The following is a 17,934-nucleotide window of genomic DNA, read 5'->3' as shown; positions in this document are numbered from 1 at the left end:
TGGGTTAAGCATCTGCCTTCAACTCAGGTCATGATCTCAGGGTCCTGGGATGGAACCCACCCCCACAGTCCTGCTCCCCACTCAGCAGGGAGTCTGCTTCTTCCACTGCCCCAACCCTTGCTTGTGAGCACATGCCTTCTCTCTCTCTCAAACAAATAAATAAAATCTTTTAAAAAAAGACTTATTATTTAATCACCAATGATACCTCATCAAATCTAAGAACATAATAAAATATCAGATTCTCCATGTTCACCTTCCAGAACAAAAAGTAGATTCTGATAGTCTTGAGTCAAAAGTTTGTTAAGTTTCAATATAAGCTTAAAACCATTGGAAACCACTCAAATTTTCCGACAAGGAAAGAAAAAAATCAAAACCATAAATTTGGAACAATAATAACCGAACATAGGGATATATAAAATTATATATAATTGTGTAACTTTGCTCATGACTTCTCTGAAAACACACACAAAAAAATTTAACATACAATTTCTAGGCATTCAAAGATGACAAATATGAAACCCATAGGAGCCAATAAACTACAGATTAAAAATTCTTTTTGCAGTTGGAAAGTCCAGCTATGTGGAAGCTAGTGGGAAAGCCATGGGTGTTCTCTGAGTTGTAGTATCTTTCCCATAGCAAAGATTAGCTGTGATCGTGTAGTTATTATAAATGCTATAGATGTAGTAAGTTTACTTTGACTTAATATGGGTATGATAGGCAGAATAATGCCCCCACCCCAAATCCCTGGAACCTGTGTATATATTATCTTACCTGGCAATGGAGAATTAGGATTGTAGATACAAATGAGGTTGCTAATCAGGTGACCTTGAGATGGGGAGATTATCTTAGATTGTCTCAATGGTTCCCTGTGTAATCGCAAGGGAGTTTATAAGCAAAAGAAGTATGGGAACCCTGAGTGGCTCAGTCAGTTAAACATCTGACTCGGGTTTTGGCTCAGGTCATGATCTCATGGTTATGGGATCAAACCCCACGTGGGGCTCCTTGCTGAACATGGAGTCTGCTTCAGATTCTCTCTCTGCCCCTGCCCCTCATTCCCCCATCTTCTCACATGTACACTCTCTTTCTCTCTCAAATAAATTATTAATTTTTTAAAATTAAAAAAAAAAAAAGACTTAGTGGAAGAGGAAGAGAGGAGAGTCTGTGTCAGGGTGATATAGTGTGAGAAAGACTCAACCAGCCATTGCTGATTTTGAACATGGAAAGAGGACACAATCTGAGGAATGCAGGTGGGCTCTAGAAGCTGGAGGAGATAAGGAAGTAGATTCTCCAGTAGAGTCTTCAGAAAGAACACAGTCCTGCCAACATCTTCATTTTTGCCCGGAGAACTGTAAGATAAGCAATTTGTATTTTTTTAAGCCAATATATTTGTAGAAAACTGTTAAAGCAGTCATAGCTGCTTTGGCTGCCAGCCTAGGAAGCCAGAGAGATTGGTCTGGGAGTCTTTTCTAGGGAGGGTTCAAAGCAAGCAGAGCAGATCAACATTCCAGAACTCTAAGAGGATTTGATCTGAAACCTGCTCATTAGAAAGGGAAAGTTAAATATAAGTAAGTAAGTAAATAAATAAATAAATAAATCCAAGATAAATCGATAGCACACTTCAATAAGCACTTATTAAACACCCGCTGCCTGTGATTCAAGGTAAAGTGCACAAGATCAATGTAGGTGGGAAAGTCCCTCCCTGAGTGCCAGGGAGGAGGCCTGGCCGGAAAGCTGCTTTTTGATGGCAGTACAGAAAAGGCAAAGATTAAAAATCAAGATGACGATTTCCCCCTTTTAGCTACTCACTTCCACAAGTCTGCTCAGCGGCTGATTTCCCACCAGAGGTAAGATGCTTGACTATAGGTATGGCTGTAGTGAGAATCAGAGCACTTTTCCTTGACAAAAGAGTGTATTTCCCACAAACTAGATAGAAATCCTAGAAGTGGTTTTTCTGCATTACTCTGTTTTCCCCACACACCAGTCTCTTCTGTATCTCTCCTTTATCTTTACAAAACTCAATTTGACATTGGTACCTACATTAGTAGGTTCTAATAAGCAAGCAAAAACATAATTCTTTCCCAAAAATCCATAGACAAACATTAAGTGTCAAGGACAGATTTTTTTTTCCCTATAAGTTTTGAGGACCACCTACAACAGCCATGACAGCTGTGCTAATCGAAAAAGCAAACGAGGCCACAAAGGACTGTTCTTTGACCATGTAATCAATTTTCCACTCAATGCATTGTTCATTCTTGGAGACTTTAATGCCAGAATTGATTTTAACAGCCATTATAGAAATACTTAAGTCAAAGGGCTTGCAACCTTTTTTAGCATGACCAATGGAATTTTTTAAATAGATATGTGAATAAATCATTGAGTATGATTCATATGCTTTTTTAAAAAGGTTCTTTGAGTCACTGTCCAGACACATTCTTTACAAGTAGTCAAGTGGACTAAAATCCCATACTGAGAAATAGTGCATTAGCTCAGTGTATGCTTATAAAAATTTTTTTTGAAACATTTGTGTACCATCTTCAGCAGCTCCCAGAAAATCCAATAGGTAATCAGTTAGCCACATAATGGACGATCACTATTCAACATGAAATCTGAGGAAGTTGTATAAGCAGTCTTGATGACAAAATGTGACCTTATTTGTGTGCAAGGCAGACAAACCTCAGGAATGGGGAGAGATAATAAGGAAATAAGTAATTGCTGTTCAAGGTGACCAAGCTGGGAGCTCTTCCATATGAAATAATATGTTGAAAGAATTAACCAAATGACTTCATGTATTTTTCAAACATCTGAAGAACAAGATAAACTAACTAAAATCTCTTGCTTATTCACATCTCCCCTGATAAGAATTACTTAAGGCATTCCATGGCTGGAAATGAAAATGTACATAAAATGAAGTCTGAGCCATAATTAATATAAAGAAAAAGCAATCTATTGGAAAGGGGTGCAGATTTATAGACATTGTACATGTGGAAGCTTTTTATAACTGATAGTGGAGCTTTTCATTTGTACTCTCACGGTAGACACATTTCTGATAAATTAGTGTGTATCTAAATCATCAAAAACAAGATTACCCAATAACAGATTGTTTTGTCTAGAATTTTATAATTATGTTGAGTTTATATTTGACTGAAATGGCATAGTGTTTAAATCACATTATTGGAATATTGATAGCTAACTCTCTTGATCAGGACCCATCTATTACTGTCTTATAGACAATCACCAACTTCCACAAGACCTTTAACCCTCCACCATGCAGTATACCAGGGTTCAATCATTGTCATCAAAGGGCATGCACTCAGAGTTGGTTTAGTATGCAGCTACTGTTCATGGAGTGAACAAGCAGGCATTCACCCGAGTTCTCAACACCACACCTGTTCTTAAGGAGATGTCCTTACGTGTGATTGGGTGCCGGAGTGACACAGGCATGACATCCATGTTAGCAATCAGCATTTATCTGGAGTCCTGCATGCACCATAAAGCAGAGCTTTATTTCCATTTTTGGTTTCAACTAGGAACAAAGAAGGTGGACAAAGGATGATGTCTTTTCTCATCTTTGTTCAATGTCAATGTTGAACACTACCCATTTATCTTTCAGCTGAATGTGCCTTCTTTCTAGGTTTCCTAGTCCATAAAAACAAGAACAAAAAGATAACCAGTATAAAATAATTTCTGTTTCATTCCAAGAAAACTTAAAGCTAAACTCTCTAAAAATGTTCATTCTTAACAGGTGCATAATCCCACGAGGGGGAAACAGTATATTTATTGATTTAATGGTCAATAAAAAAATCACAAGTTGAATGCACTATGAACTTGCATCTGATATTGTGAAAGTTACTGATATTGAAAGTGCATTAAAAGTCATTTATAGAAGATATTGAATGAAAATTTCAGGAAAGGAAAGAGTTTGAATTATTTTCTCTTTGAAGATCAAGAGAGTAAGTCAGCTTGACTGATAATATTAGATGATTTAGAGTCATGAAAAAGATCTATTAGAACATGCATTAAAAATGGCATCATACCTCCCCCGCACTCACTACCCCACAGGGCCCTGACTGACACAAGAAACAATCTCAAACTGAAAACTTTCTGTACTCTTCAGGGAGTTTATTTAGTCATTTGTATTCTTATCCCTGATTGTATAAATGAAGCACATTTAGAAGCCGCCGGTCTACATTTGGGACAAAGTGTGTTTTTCTCATACAATATTCCCTTTGTATACTGATTGTCATTTCATCCTTAAGGGCAAAGTGTACTTTTGACTTAATCTACAGAATATTAAATATAGGTTCAGCCATGTAACTATTAAAACATTTCTAAACTTTTTAGTAGTTCAAGTATCAAAATGGCAAGAATACATATTTTTGCATTGGGTGGTCATATTTTGGATGGAATGGGTTATGTTCTCTTCTTCTCATATAACCTTAAAAATGATTTATGTACACTGACCTATATTTTATGAGCTTCAATAAATACTAGAAATTTTAAGGTTACATTTGCGGAGAATATTCAGGAATTATTAACAGGGTAACTCAAAAAAATCTCTGTCAGCCAGATGGTGAGCAATTGAAATGCCTTGTTATTTCTAAATGAGAAAATATACATCAACGATGTATAAACTTCATCTTTTTTATAAGCAGGTCAATACCCAACTTCTGTCTGACAAGATTGCTTGTATTAGTGTTCCATGCATGCATTAAGACAAATAATAGTCTGACACTTGAGCACAGTTAAAGATAAAAAGGTAATACCCTTAATTTTGACTTCAGGTTGATTCTGTACCTCTTACCCTTTAATAAATTCCTACAGATAAGATTATTCCACTGACACACCTAACCTTCATTGGTTAATAAAACTTCAATAATAATTGCTTTGGGATACTTTCTACATTATAAACACTTTCCATATATCATGTTCTAATCCTCACAACTCTATGAGATATGAACCTATTATTGTCATCATTGCCACTGAGCAAATGAAGAAACGGAAGCAGAAAGAGATCCAGTAACTTGCCCACAATCTCACAGCCAGTAAGTAGTAAGTCTGCAATTCCCATCCCGCCCATTGAGCACCTGAATGCTTGCTCTTACTCACAGTGCTTTGTTGCCTCTGACCTTTCTTTTACTGACTGGCCCATCTTCTGCTTTTGCTTCCAGCGTTGTGTAAAGCCATTTAACTACAGTTAACTCTAAGAAGATCGCATTAATACGCACCTAGTTCCAACTCCTTTCCCTGATCTCAAAGGGCTCTCTTCCACCATGAACAGACCTACTTTACTTCTCTCATTTCCTGCTTAATCAAGCATATCTCTCACTTAAGTACATCTTATGTTTGCCGTGTATGAGTCTGACTTTTAAAAGGAATAGCATCTACTGGTATTTAATCCAAGAAATATGAACAGTGACAATAATATGTGGTTTCCTGTCCTTGTAATTAGTATTTTAGTTTGAGTCTAAAAAAAAATACAAGAGATTTGTGCTGTGACCCTGTTAAGGAAACCTCAAACAAAACTGGCTTCCGGAAGCCATAAAGGGAGGGGTTTCAAGAGCCCCACTGGTACCACTCCTTGTGTCATCCAGCAAGAAAAAGGAAGATTTTCTCTCTGTTCAGCAGCAGCAAGCTGCCCCAGCCTGCAGCCGATGAGAAACCACCACCACTTCCAACTCCCATTTTCCTCCAAGACCGTTTGTGGAAAACAATCCCTCCCCACCTCCACCTTTTCTCTATAAAAGGAGCCTCTTCTCCCTTGTTCTCCAGACTTGCCTATGGTTGGCCCCCGTTGAAATTCCTCAGCTATTGCTTAATAAATTTGATTTTGCTGGCTGAAATCATTCACCTTTTTCTTTTTAAAGGTTAATGGTTCCTTTTCTCTTCCTGTGACTCATTTGGAAACGATCTTTTTTTGTTGTTTTATTTATTTTTTAATTTTTTATTTATTTGACAGAGATCACAAGCAGGCAGAGAGGCAGGCAGAGAGAGAGGGGCAAGCAGCCTCCCGGCTGAGCAGAGAGCCCGATGCGGGGCTCGATCCCAGGACCCTGAGATCATGACCTGAGCAGAAGGCAGAGGCTTAACCCACTGAGCCACCCAGGCACCCCTTTTGTTGTTGTTTTAAAGCGTTATCTAGACTTGAGGATTACCATCCTCCAACTTGGAGTGAGAAGGGCAGGGTAGAAATGGCACCCAGGCAGAAAGCCTAAAAGTTCTCATCTTTAAACAGTGCCATATGGGGCAAGCAACATTAGTAATGCAAAAGCTTTACTTAAGAAACCTGTTTAGGAAAATGAACATAGCACCTTAAGAGTGGGAGCAAGTGTGGGAGACATGACTCCTCCTACCCGGGCCATCCACATCCACTTGTTGCCTTCCCTCCTTCTCATGGTCAATACTCCCTTTTTTTTTTTTTTTTAAGATTTTATTTATTTATTTGACAGGGAGAGATCACAAGTAGATGGAGAGACAGGCAGAGAGAGAGAGAGAGGGAAGCAGGCTCCCTGCTGAGCAGAAAGCCTGAGGTGGGACTCCATCCCAGGACCTCTGAGATCATGACCTGAGCCTAAGGCAGCGGCTTAACCCACTGAGCCACCCAGGCGCCCAATACTCCCTTTATTAAAATGCAACCAAACTTTTCCCCTTTCATTTTTAGGCCTTTTCCTTTAGTCCATGAGATGTAGAGAGCACATAAAATTGTGTAAATCACTAGCGCAGAAAATCAGGGTATATTTTGTCTACAGAAGTTAGTCCTAGTTAATATATTGTTGAAAATTCTATTGCCATGAGGAGCACAGCCAGGTGTGGCTTCACGCCCCAGAAGCAAGGACGCAAAGGCTGTGGATAGCCTTACCTGCCCGGTCAGAGTCTAGCCAGGCTAGAAGAGTACTTCCCGCAGAACAGAGGTGACAGACTAATGGCCAAGCAAAGGAGCCTGCTGTCCAGGCATATAAATGGCGCCCTGCACAATGGTGTGGGGTGGCCCACCCAGAGCGTCAGAACAAGACAGGACTGAATTGGTGAACACCACCCATCACCAGACTGGCCCTCAGTGATCTCTATGGAGAGTGATTTCCTGCAGTGGTCAGCATCTAGTCTTCATCTGTTCAAACCTGCCAAATCTGAGCCTCACTGGTGGAATATTTGCCCATTATGAAAATAATTGACTGTAGCTCCTTCAGTTTTTCCAAGATGTGAATTAAAAAGGAGTCCAAATTGATGTCACCTACAAAGTAGAAATTCTGTAAGAAATACATAAACAGGATCATATCTTCAAAACCCAGTGTCTCTTGAGTTTCAACTTCACTGTCTTAGTCTTCCAATGTAAAATATTTTATCATGAATATGTGAACCCTTTGATATGAATATGCTTGGCAAACTGGAGAAAAGAAAGGACAGTCCTATTAACGAACAGCAAGCACAGAAAGCATTTTCTATTAAAACTTTATGATCTTTAAGTGAAGACTTGTTACAGGAGGAAACAAATATCTTTAATTATTTTACTGTTCTCTAAAAATAGCAAATGATTTTGGTTGTGAGATATCCTCTCTGAAATGCCCATAATATTTTTTATTAGCATTTCTTGCCTTTTACTTCAGCATATCTATTTCCTCATACATTAAATTATTAATTTTAAATTGCAAAACAAATTTTATATGATTTTTTTCAATCTATGTCTTAAATATTTGGGCAAAATCATATAACATTTGTCCCAACTATTCTATACAATAGAAATTATACGAAAGCACTAAGAGTTGAAGTAGAAGCAGTGTAAGCTTAAATTATAATCACAATATGTGTTGTGATTAATTCCATTTGGAATATAATGTGATAATTGTGAAAATTATGAGGTATAAAATCTTTCACCCAAAAACATTCTCTTAAATGTGTAAGATAGTCAAATTAAGCATTCATCTAATTATATATTTCTTCTCTTATTATACTTCTCTAAATTGTCCAACCTCATAAGTGCTTTACTTGTTAATTTTTAAAAATTAACATTAGAAAAAAAATCAAACAAAAAATCCTCTGCCATATCTCTCTGCCTTTGAAACCTTCAGCAAAGAAAATCCGAATTTACATTTAAAGAGACCACCAGCCTTCCATTTTTGACAGTACAGTACACTGGTTTATACATACATAGTTCCCATGTATGATATATTAGTAATAATAGAAATATATCTCCCACTTTCATCATCTTAATAAACTTGGCAGTGAACTTAAAATCATATCCTTTGATCTTTAATTGCACAAGTTACACAAAACTTTCTTTGCTCTGGTTTCATTTTTTTTTAATCTTTTTTAATTGTTATTATTAAAATTTTTATTTAAATTCAAGTAGCTGACATATAGTACATCTTTGGTTTCTGATGTAGTGTTCAATGATTCATCAGTTGCATATAAAACCCAGTACTCACCACATCACGTGCCCTCCTTAATAACAGGCTCTCTTGAACCTTCTCTGATCCTATTGTGTGAACAATTGTCTTAATCACTATTACTGCCACGTGATAGAATCCACATAAAACCTGAATTGACTAGTGTCTTCTTTCAGTTCCATGTATATTTACATTTATTTCTCCAACATGAGATTTCCAAAGAAAATAAAACTAAAATTTGGGTGCCTGGGTGGCTCAGTGGTTTAAAGCCTCTGCCTTCGGCTCAGGTCATGATCTCAGGGTCCTGGGATCAAGCCCGCATCGGGCTTTCTGCTCAGTAGGGAACCTGCTTCCCCCTCTCTCTCTATCTGCCTCTCTGCCTACTTGTGATTTCTGTCTGTCAAATAAATAAATAAAATCTTAAAAAAAAAATTAAAATTCACCCCACAACTGAAATTGCCTTTCCATTTTCTATTATTTAAATGACTCAAGAAGAAATATTCAGAAGGGAATTTTGCTTCCCATAAAATGGTAGAAAAGACAAATAAACAGCTAACTATTTATTTCAGTCTTTAGTTTGCTTTCTATTTTAACTCTTCCACAAGGACCCCGTTCCCTCTCTCACTCTAAAAAGTGAGCAGCAAAATACAGACATCCCATCTCTGTTTTAAGTGAACAAATAAATAGCTTTGCTTCCTTTCTTACTGTCAACGATTTCTTTAAGTTCATCAATGGATTCTGACTTCCGTAGTTGGTACACTTATCAAAATCGCAAAGGGACCGTCTTCTGATGCAGAAGAACTGCCATCACTTGTCACGGTCATCGATGCAAGATCCTATACAAGTAGTTGGCATCCAGAACAGCTTTCTGTATCTTTCCACTTCAATGAACCCCCATCATTTTCTAATCACACATGAGAGCATCTTTTTTCCATCTCAACTATCAAATTTTCTTTTCTTCTGTTCATATTTAATTCCAATATTATTTTAACTCTGAAATGTTGGCAGTTGTAGCCTGCATATAAAAAGCTATGTAAATGAAGCATTATAGTGTAGATAATACATGTGAATAACCATGCAGCAGCTATGCACGAAAACCAGAGATGCGTGGAAGGGCACGCCATCCAAAAAGAGCTGGGAGTGTCCATTCTGCCTAACTTCTAATTGACATCTCCACTCTGCCAGTTGCCTTCACCTATGAAAATGAACATGGTTAAGTGACATAAAGGAAGTTACTTTGATGAGACACACAAATATTCAAAAAGGAAGTGCCTGCCATACACAGTTGCCCGAAACCTACTGGGGAACTCCGATCTGTGTATCAAAGTAGTTAGCAACCCTATCAGTTGCTTTGTTACTGTGCTAGATCGTTTCTGCTACTAGCTAATGGGTCAGCTGAAGTTACTTTCATTTTTACCTCACCAGCGAACTCTAGTTCATCTCTGCAAATGAGACACCAGCTATTTGACCTCAGAAGAAAAAGTATCATGAGTTTGGGGGCTGATGATTTTCTAACGTTAATGATAGGAGCCCTGGATTTCTGATTGATCTCCAGCTTTATTTAGGGAAAACACATCTGTATAAGAATCTGAAAACTTACCAAATACTGAATTAAGTATTTAAGCATAAATCTACTGTATCAAAGTGTTAGAAATTCTTATCCCATTACTTACATGGGTGCCATAAATTTTACTTTGAAATGTACAGATACTATCTTTTTCCTACAAATGAGGTCATTATTGATTGGCCTAGGAAATGGACTCCAGAATGTTCATTTAAACTCCATTCCCTTAGGAAATTAACAATTTCATAATAATAATAAAAATAAATATATTTTAAATACGGAGTTGTATGTTTCTTCTCCTCTGTTCTTTTCTGAAAGTCTCTTAAGCATAGCCTAGCTTAAAAAAAAAAAAAAAAAACAAGAAGAAGTAGCAGCAGCAGCAGCCTTGGGTCAAAATAATCAATTTTGGAAGTAGTAATATCAATTTCCTTGGCAGAGTTGCTGAATAGAGTGTTTATTGACTATGAATGTAAGTTACTAAGAAAAATTAGTGATATTAGCAAATGGTTATACTATACAAATCCCTGTGATAGGACAATGGCTCACCGTTCCCAGGACAGACGTGAAAAACATTTTTGAACAGTCTGAAATGATGTGCACTGTTCCTGACCTTAAGATTTTTGACTCTGGGGGCACTGGTGGCTCAGTTGGTTAAGTGTCTGCCTTTGGGTCCTGGGATTGAGTACCCCCATCCCCTCCCTGTCAGGTGGGTCAGCCTTCCTGCTCAACAGGGAGGGATTCTGCTTCTTTCTCTCCCTCTACCCTTCCCTCGGCTCATGAACTCTCTCTATTAAACAAATAGGTAAAACCTTTAAAAATATATATTTCAACTTTGAAAAACCTCAAATGACTTTAAAATGTATTCAATGTCCTTATTACTATCCCAAATTTAAATTATTTTTTCCATTTCTTAAAAAAAGAAAAAGATCTAAGACTACTACATTAGGAACTATGATAAGATGTTCTTCCTTTTCTCTTCCCATTTCACCAACTGTGTGTTGATGGTGACTCACCAAACTTTCTCTGAGGCCCTTACACTTGGGCCCTTTATGTGTGAGAACGTAGTAAAATTTGGTTTAGCCTCATCAGTTTGCCTGCTGATGGCAAGTCTCTTTTTTGTGCTGAGTTACCAGTCCCTACAAGATGGACAGTTTTTATTACTCTTTATCACTTCTCCTTAACCCCTCATCCAAAATTACTTTCATCCACTCTTGGAATTTCCAAAGTTTGTTGTAAAATCCTCCATGAAAGCATTCCTTTAGCAATGTAAACATTATCTGGTGAAGATTTAAGGAGATTCTCTTTAAATCACTTCTAAAACGCTTCCTATGCCCTGATGGGCCCCAGTCCAACTATTCCCTGCACTGTTTTCGAAGTTTGGTGTCAGAACGACATTGACCATTTCTCGACTAGGCTTGTTCTATGACCCCCCCATTACACTTAGGATAGAGCAGGAAGCTTGTTACTATAAAATGTAAGGCTGTTCAAATCATGGCCTTCTATTACTCCTGGTTTACACTATACAGTCATTTCTGTTTTCATCTTAATTTCCAGAACTTACTATTTATAGCCACTTCAAATTATGGCATTCCAGGCCATATTCCCATATACCGGTCCCTCCGTGTGGAATGCCTTCCCTGAGCTCCATCTCTACCATCATACCATGATGTTGTAGTTAATGTACATGGATTAGTCTACAGATTCTACTCAAAGGTCACTAGCCATTGGCAATGTTAACTGATGCTTTGCCACAAGGTGCTGGGATTCCTTCCACCCTCTGTAGCCCCACAGCAACCTATACATACTTCTATTGTGCCATTCATAATTTTAATTGCAATTATTCAACATGTTGTTCTCCCCATCTCCTAATTATCTTTATTTCATTATTCATCTGTATTGCTTCAGCAGCTACAACAGTGCGTGGCACCTAATAGCTACTCAGCTCCAGATGGTAGGAATCTGGCATGTCAACGTCATTTGTAGACCACAAACTCTGCTGCCAAGCCATCTTTCTTTGTTCCTTTCTTCCTTCAGTCAGCAAATATGTATTGAGTGAAAATTTATGAAGAATATTTATTTCTTATATAATTGATTGGTATTTAAACCCTTGTACCACTTCTACATACTTTCCCCCATAGCATTCATTTTTAGTCTTTTTATTGGTTACTTTTATAATGTTAAATAATATGTAAATGGCCTTACTTCTTGAGTCATCAGTAGACCAATTTCCTGACTCCCTGCAGTGAAAAATAAGGATACCAGACCTCTTTTCTTTACCTGTAACTTTCCTTTCCCCCTTTCAACTTCCAAATTCAGCCATATGGGCTTTCCCTTTAATAAGAGTAATGGCATTTATGTTCTGTATTGTAAAGCATAATTATGTCCTTCAGCATAATTTTTGTATATACAAAAATCAATGGCTCTATTGTTATAACTATGTAAATATTATGTGCTGCATAACCAATACTGTACTATAATTGCATTTCCTTTTGTGCACAGATTTACTACTTTGCTTTGTTTTGCTGGGTTTTATTTTGTTTCTGAAGTTTCTACATGTAACTTTTTTCTTGTGTTGATTGTCTTTTTTGCTTCCTCAAATTGTTCCGTATTTTCAAGGATAACATTAAATCTCTAGAATTATCTCTCTCTTTTTTTCCCCCAGAAACCTCCCTTCCAGTTCTGTATCCATCTGAACTCATTGCCCCCCAGAGCTGCTGCACCACTAAATCTTGAATCAACCCTTCAACATGCTCCCTGATTCTATGTGTTCCACGTCCCTGTTTAAATGCTTGGAATCTACCCTCTCATAACTTCTAAAGAAAGGGAAATAATTAGAGACATGAAAATATGTCTCTTCCAGCTTCAGTTTGGCCAAGAGATTAGCTGGGTATGTAATTCTAGATTGAAACATTATTTCTCAAACTTTCAAATGCATTGTTGCATTAATTTCTAGCATCTAATTATACAGATGTATAGTTGATGCTAATCTGTTATTTGTTGTTTTATAAACAAACTGTTCATTTTGGGGAAGTTTTTAAGTCATTACATTAGCCTTGGTGTTGTGAAAACTTCACAATTACAGGTCTAGTATTTTTTACCCCCCATTCATGTTATGTTGAACATTGATTCTTCTGTTTAAGAAAACCATCTTTGATGGTGCTATTAGTTAGAGGTTGGCTTACCTGCATGGCCTCCATTTTTGTAGATATTTTATCTCCTATCTAATATCCTGCCTCTCTTTGCCATTTTAATCATTTCTCACATGATTTCTTTGCCTTTTTGACTTTGTCAAAGTATGTGTTAAAATTCTGATTTCTGCAATCATATTGCATTTCCAAGATCTCTTCATTAGAGCTAGTAGTTGACTAAATAATAATAATCAAAAAAATGAATCTAGATAAGTGTTAACATTAGAGAGTAACAAAACATTAAAAAATATTTTATGTAGCAAAATACAAAAGTTTAAGTAGAATAGTCATCAACCATACTGATTATTTTTAATTTGCTATTACTACACAGCAATGGGCTAATGAAATAAAAATAGTCAGAACAGATTATTCTTATAACCCAAATTTTAATGAAGAAAATACATTGGGAATATGTTTCTACTCTTGGATTTATATTCTTCATCTAAAAATGATAGTTAAATATTGTATAGCCCATAACTTACAGAAAAATCAACTTACTTATATTTATGAGGAATTAAAGATAAAAAGAACTTTGTCTTCATCTTTATTTCACTTGAACTATGTTATCATAGAATTACCAAACTTAAAAACTTTACAGATCTCATATTCACTAAACCAGTGACACTGTTTGGTTATTGAATTAGTATTAAGTTTTAAAAGGTTTTCAAATTCTAGTGACTTTGGAGCTAAAATTTCCGTGACGTTTCATTATGTATTCATGTATCCAATTTATACTTCACAGTAAGAAATCCACTGAAATCTACCTTTATTTCATTGTTTATTTTGTACCTGTTTACAAACTTGTCCTTTCTAAAGATTTTGAGAATGCAAAATAAGAGAAACAAAAGACATTGATTGGATTATGATTCAAGCCAGGTGCCAATAGTAGACACTGATTTTTTTAATTATATTCAGTGCAAAAATAGATAATGTGATCCCTATTTACAGTAGTTCATCTTGGCCTTTAATCATTTGTTTATCCATGAGACTATTGATTGCTTCTCTAGCAAAGAGAACTGCAGTGACACAGGGGTAAGAAGAGAAGCAGTGTAATTCTGTGCTGTTGGCTGTTCCACGCGATGAAACTATAATTCACAAAGTGATAGATAACAGAAGGTAATTTTATGGTTACTAAGAATGAGTTTGCATTTGTTTGTGTAGTTACTATATAAATTTATAGATGCATTTTGTTTGTATCGCATTTTAAATTTTAGTGGCTGAGCAGGAAGAGGATTGAAGTAGTACAAGGAGTATGTTCATGAACTCCTTTAGCAGCCACTTGTAAAGGTGGACTGTAATTCAACATGAAATAGGTTCAGAATGTTCCCACAAACTCATTATAAATCAAGCTGCTCCGAAGGTATGGTGTTATTAAGTTTGTTTTTTGATTTTCTCTTGCCCTTCCTCCATCATCTTATCTAGAAAAAGAGTTTAAAGGCAGGAAAAGTAATTCAGCAAGGACCTACTTTTAGTGGCTGAAATAAAAAGAGTCTTGCTAGATACATTTCACTAAGCCATAAATGCAGTTCTGAGAGTCAGGGATTTTTTTTTTTCCATATCTTTGACTGACTTTGTCATCCGCTATCCGCCAAAGTTTGATAATGAAGCAGTTAATTGACGTACACAAAATTAGACGTGTATTTTGGAAACTGTAGATGACTGTCACAGGAGTCTAACTATAGTGATGAAGTTCAGCTGATTCCAATAATGCTGCTGCTGGTTGCCTCTTGTGCATTAAGCTCAACTAAAACATGTCAGGAGTTATAAAGGTTTACTTTTTTGTCCTTGTATAGATGCTAGAAAATCATTTAATATAGGCCATTATGGTTTTCATGTTGTGGGAACCTTCAGATCTTATAATAAGAAGCAGAACTGAACCTGGAAGAGCAATCTCAAATCTACATTGGTAGAATTATACTTACATTACACCAGTAGGTCCTTTCAAGACTGTGAATTGCTTGAGGACAAGGAATTACGTCTCATGCATTATAATGGCTGGTACCCAGTTGATTTTCAATGTATATATATAGAACAGGACTGGACTAAACTTTGGACAACTTGTTTTAGGTAGCAGATGGTTTTCCCTAGTGCTTCATAAATTCTCAGTGCACATTCTCACCTGGTGAACCAACTATTTTCTCAATCTGAGCTGTCCTCAACATTAGTCATGGAAATAAGTTCCTCTGAGGTTTTCCAATCCTTATGCTAGAACCTGGCATTATAAATAGGTGTTACATTATTGTTCACTAAACAAACAAGAATAAATGTAAAACATTTGGTAGCCATCAAGCCTCAGAAGTCTAAAAAGTTTGAGTATTGGAGAATTATACAATGTAAAAGCTGCCTTCATTTGAAGCATGAAATCCTTATTATTGCTCATTCAGTTAATTACTTAAACATTCTTTAAAAATAGATTTAAGGACATTGGACATTGGGAGGGTATGTGCTATGGTAAGCTATGAATTGTGTAAGACCGATGAACCACAAACCTGTACCCCTAAAACAAATAATACACTATATGTTAATTAAAAAAAAAGAGAGAGAGAAATACTAAAGAAAGTTCATTAGGCTAAAAGTATTCCCAGACAGTCATTGGAATCCATGCATAAAAAAGCAAAATATGTACAGCAAAAGTAATCATGTAGTTATAAAAGCCTACATGAATGGTAAAATACAAAATAAAATAAAATAAGGTTTAAAAGATTCCCAACTTCGGCAATCTCTATGCAAGAACAAATAGGCAAATGACTTTACGTAAAGATCCAAAGAATAAAAGTGTTACATAAATGCTAAATATTATTAGGAATAGCTTTTGTGCTTAATAAATTTAAATGAATCAAAGATGCATTTATTGAGTGAATATTACAACTTTGGCCTGTGCTACATTCTTTAAGACATTTTTATTTATTTTTTTAAAGACTTATTTATTTATTTATTTGATAGACAGAGATCACAAATAGGCAGAGAAGCAGACAGAGAGAGAGGGAGGAGGCAGGCTCCCTGCTGAGCAGAGAGTGTGATGTGGGGCTCCATCGCAGGACCCTGGGATCCATGACCTGAGCCAAAGAAGAGGCCTTAACCCACTGAGCCAGCCAGGCACCCCATTCTTTAGGACATTTTTAAAAGGTGATGTGACATTCTGTGTTTCTGGAGGCTTTTGATATAGCTATAAGTAAACAATTCAATGACAGATTAAACTATGATATACCAAATGGGAGTAATCATTCTTCTCTAAATACATTCAACATTTTCCTGCCTCCCTACACTTTCACAAAATACTCTCTTCAACCCATTTCTGCATATTCCAAAGTCTACTCTTCCTCCCATGCCAGTTCATGCCACCTTGTTCTGAGCCGTTCTTAGTCACATCACTAAGAATCACGGTGTCCTTTCTCCATAATGTCACTTCTCTTTGACCTCTAACCCACACTTAGCACAGTCTGCTTTACATAACAAATTTTCACATTGACTCTTCATATCTGACTGGAATCTCCTTGAGGATCAGAACTTAGGTATGTGAAAATGCTGGGCAGTGTTTGACACCTAAAACATAGTCAATAATAATTTTCCATCTTTCTCCTTTTCTTATTTCTTTTCTTTGCTCCCAACAGTGCTTTAAACTTAGTAGGTATGTTTAAATAATCAATATTGAGTGACATAATCAGTCATCCTTATATTGGGTATGATAGAAGTTTGAAAATTAATATGGAGGAGAAAGATGAGAGTTGTGGTGATCAAATATCATTGCATAGAGAAAATTCAACTTTAGCTGGAATTAAGGAAGAGGAAAGGCTATAATAGAGTGACTCGAGGGATAAGAAACAAGATTTGCAAAAGTATGAATGCAAGAGGTTATTTGTGCGGAGAACTGGAAGGCCAACATCCTTGAATGTGGCATTTGGGAAAGCCACTGGAAATATGATTGGGAGGTGGGGTGAAGTGAATGTTCCAGGAGTTTGACAGCTGGGCATAGAGTTTTGAACAGGGATAATAGAAAGAGTAGAAAGATACTGTAAGTTCTTGATCAGAAGAGAAAAAGAATTTAAGATACTCAGGAAGCTTAATCTAACAGCAGAGTATGGCACAGAATAAAAAAAAAAGAAGAGATTGGCTAAGACCAATTAAAAGGTGCCAAAGTAATTAAGAATGAAATAGTGAGTTTCTAAATGAGGGCTACAGCCATATAAATGGGGGACTTTGGAGATGAGTCTGAAACTTATGAGATAAATGGAATATGAGATAAGCATATCAGATAAGGACTTGGTAATTCTTTGTATGTAAAGCAATGATTTCCTTTTTTTCAAACATATTATCATGTAAAAATTTGTATAGGACTGACCTAGCTTTGTGAAATCTTATTTTGCCAAGTTAAGAACATTAAAGTAATAAAACAATGACTACCATTCCCAGGTTTTCGTGAAAGAGAAGATATTTGACACTAAAAGGTAGCAAGAATTTTTCTGCATTCTCTGCTAGAGGTGTTTGCACACAACTTTGGTTCCCCTGGAGTGACCCACGTACTCTCTGAAACGCCACTCATCCTTCAGGACCACTTCTCCATAAAGTTTTTCATGGTAAGTGGTAGAAACAGTGGAATGTGCTTACTTGCCCTATTGTGTGTATCACATTCTTTCTCATATTAAATTTATTTACTTGCATGATTGGTTCTTTTATTACAATGAAGGTTTTTTAAGAACATTTACCTTCAATTATTCCTCATGGAGTAGCTGACATAAAATAGATGCTCAGTGGTTGAAGAAAGACGAAAAGGGTAGACAGTGATGGAAGGGCTTCTAATTTC

At 36.5% G+C, this 17,934-nt stretch overlaps 1 long non-coding RNA gene across 1 annotated transcript in view; it reads left to right on the top strand.

The window, feature by feature from the left end:
* LOC116574428 overlaps nucleotides 1-17,934 on the top strand; it is a 39,957-nt gene that overhangs the window by 18,021 nt on the left and 4,002 nt on the right. The window contains exon 4 of the long non-coding RNA XR_004279291.1: nucleotides 17,544-17,707. This is a non-coding gene — a long non-coding RNA (uncharacterized LOC116574428). The remainder of the gene's footprint in view (nucleotides 1-17,543; nucleotides 17,708-17,934) is intronic.

Source organism: Mustela erminea, chromosome 15, assembly GCF_009829155.1.
Source record: "Mustela erminea isolate mMusErm1 chromosome 15, mMusErm1.Pri, whole genome shotgun sequence".
In the NCBI taxonomy this organism is placed as follows: Eukaryota; Metazoa; Chordata; class Mammalia; order Carnivora; family Mustelidae; genus Mustela; species Mustela erminea.
This window is presented reverse-complemented; position numbering and strand designations above follow the sequence as displayed.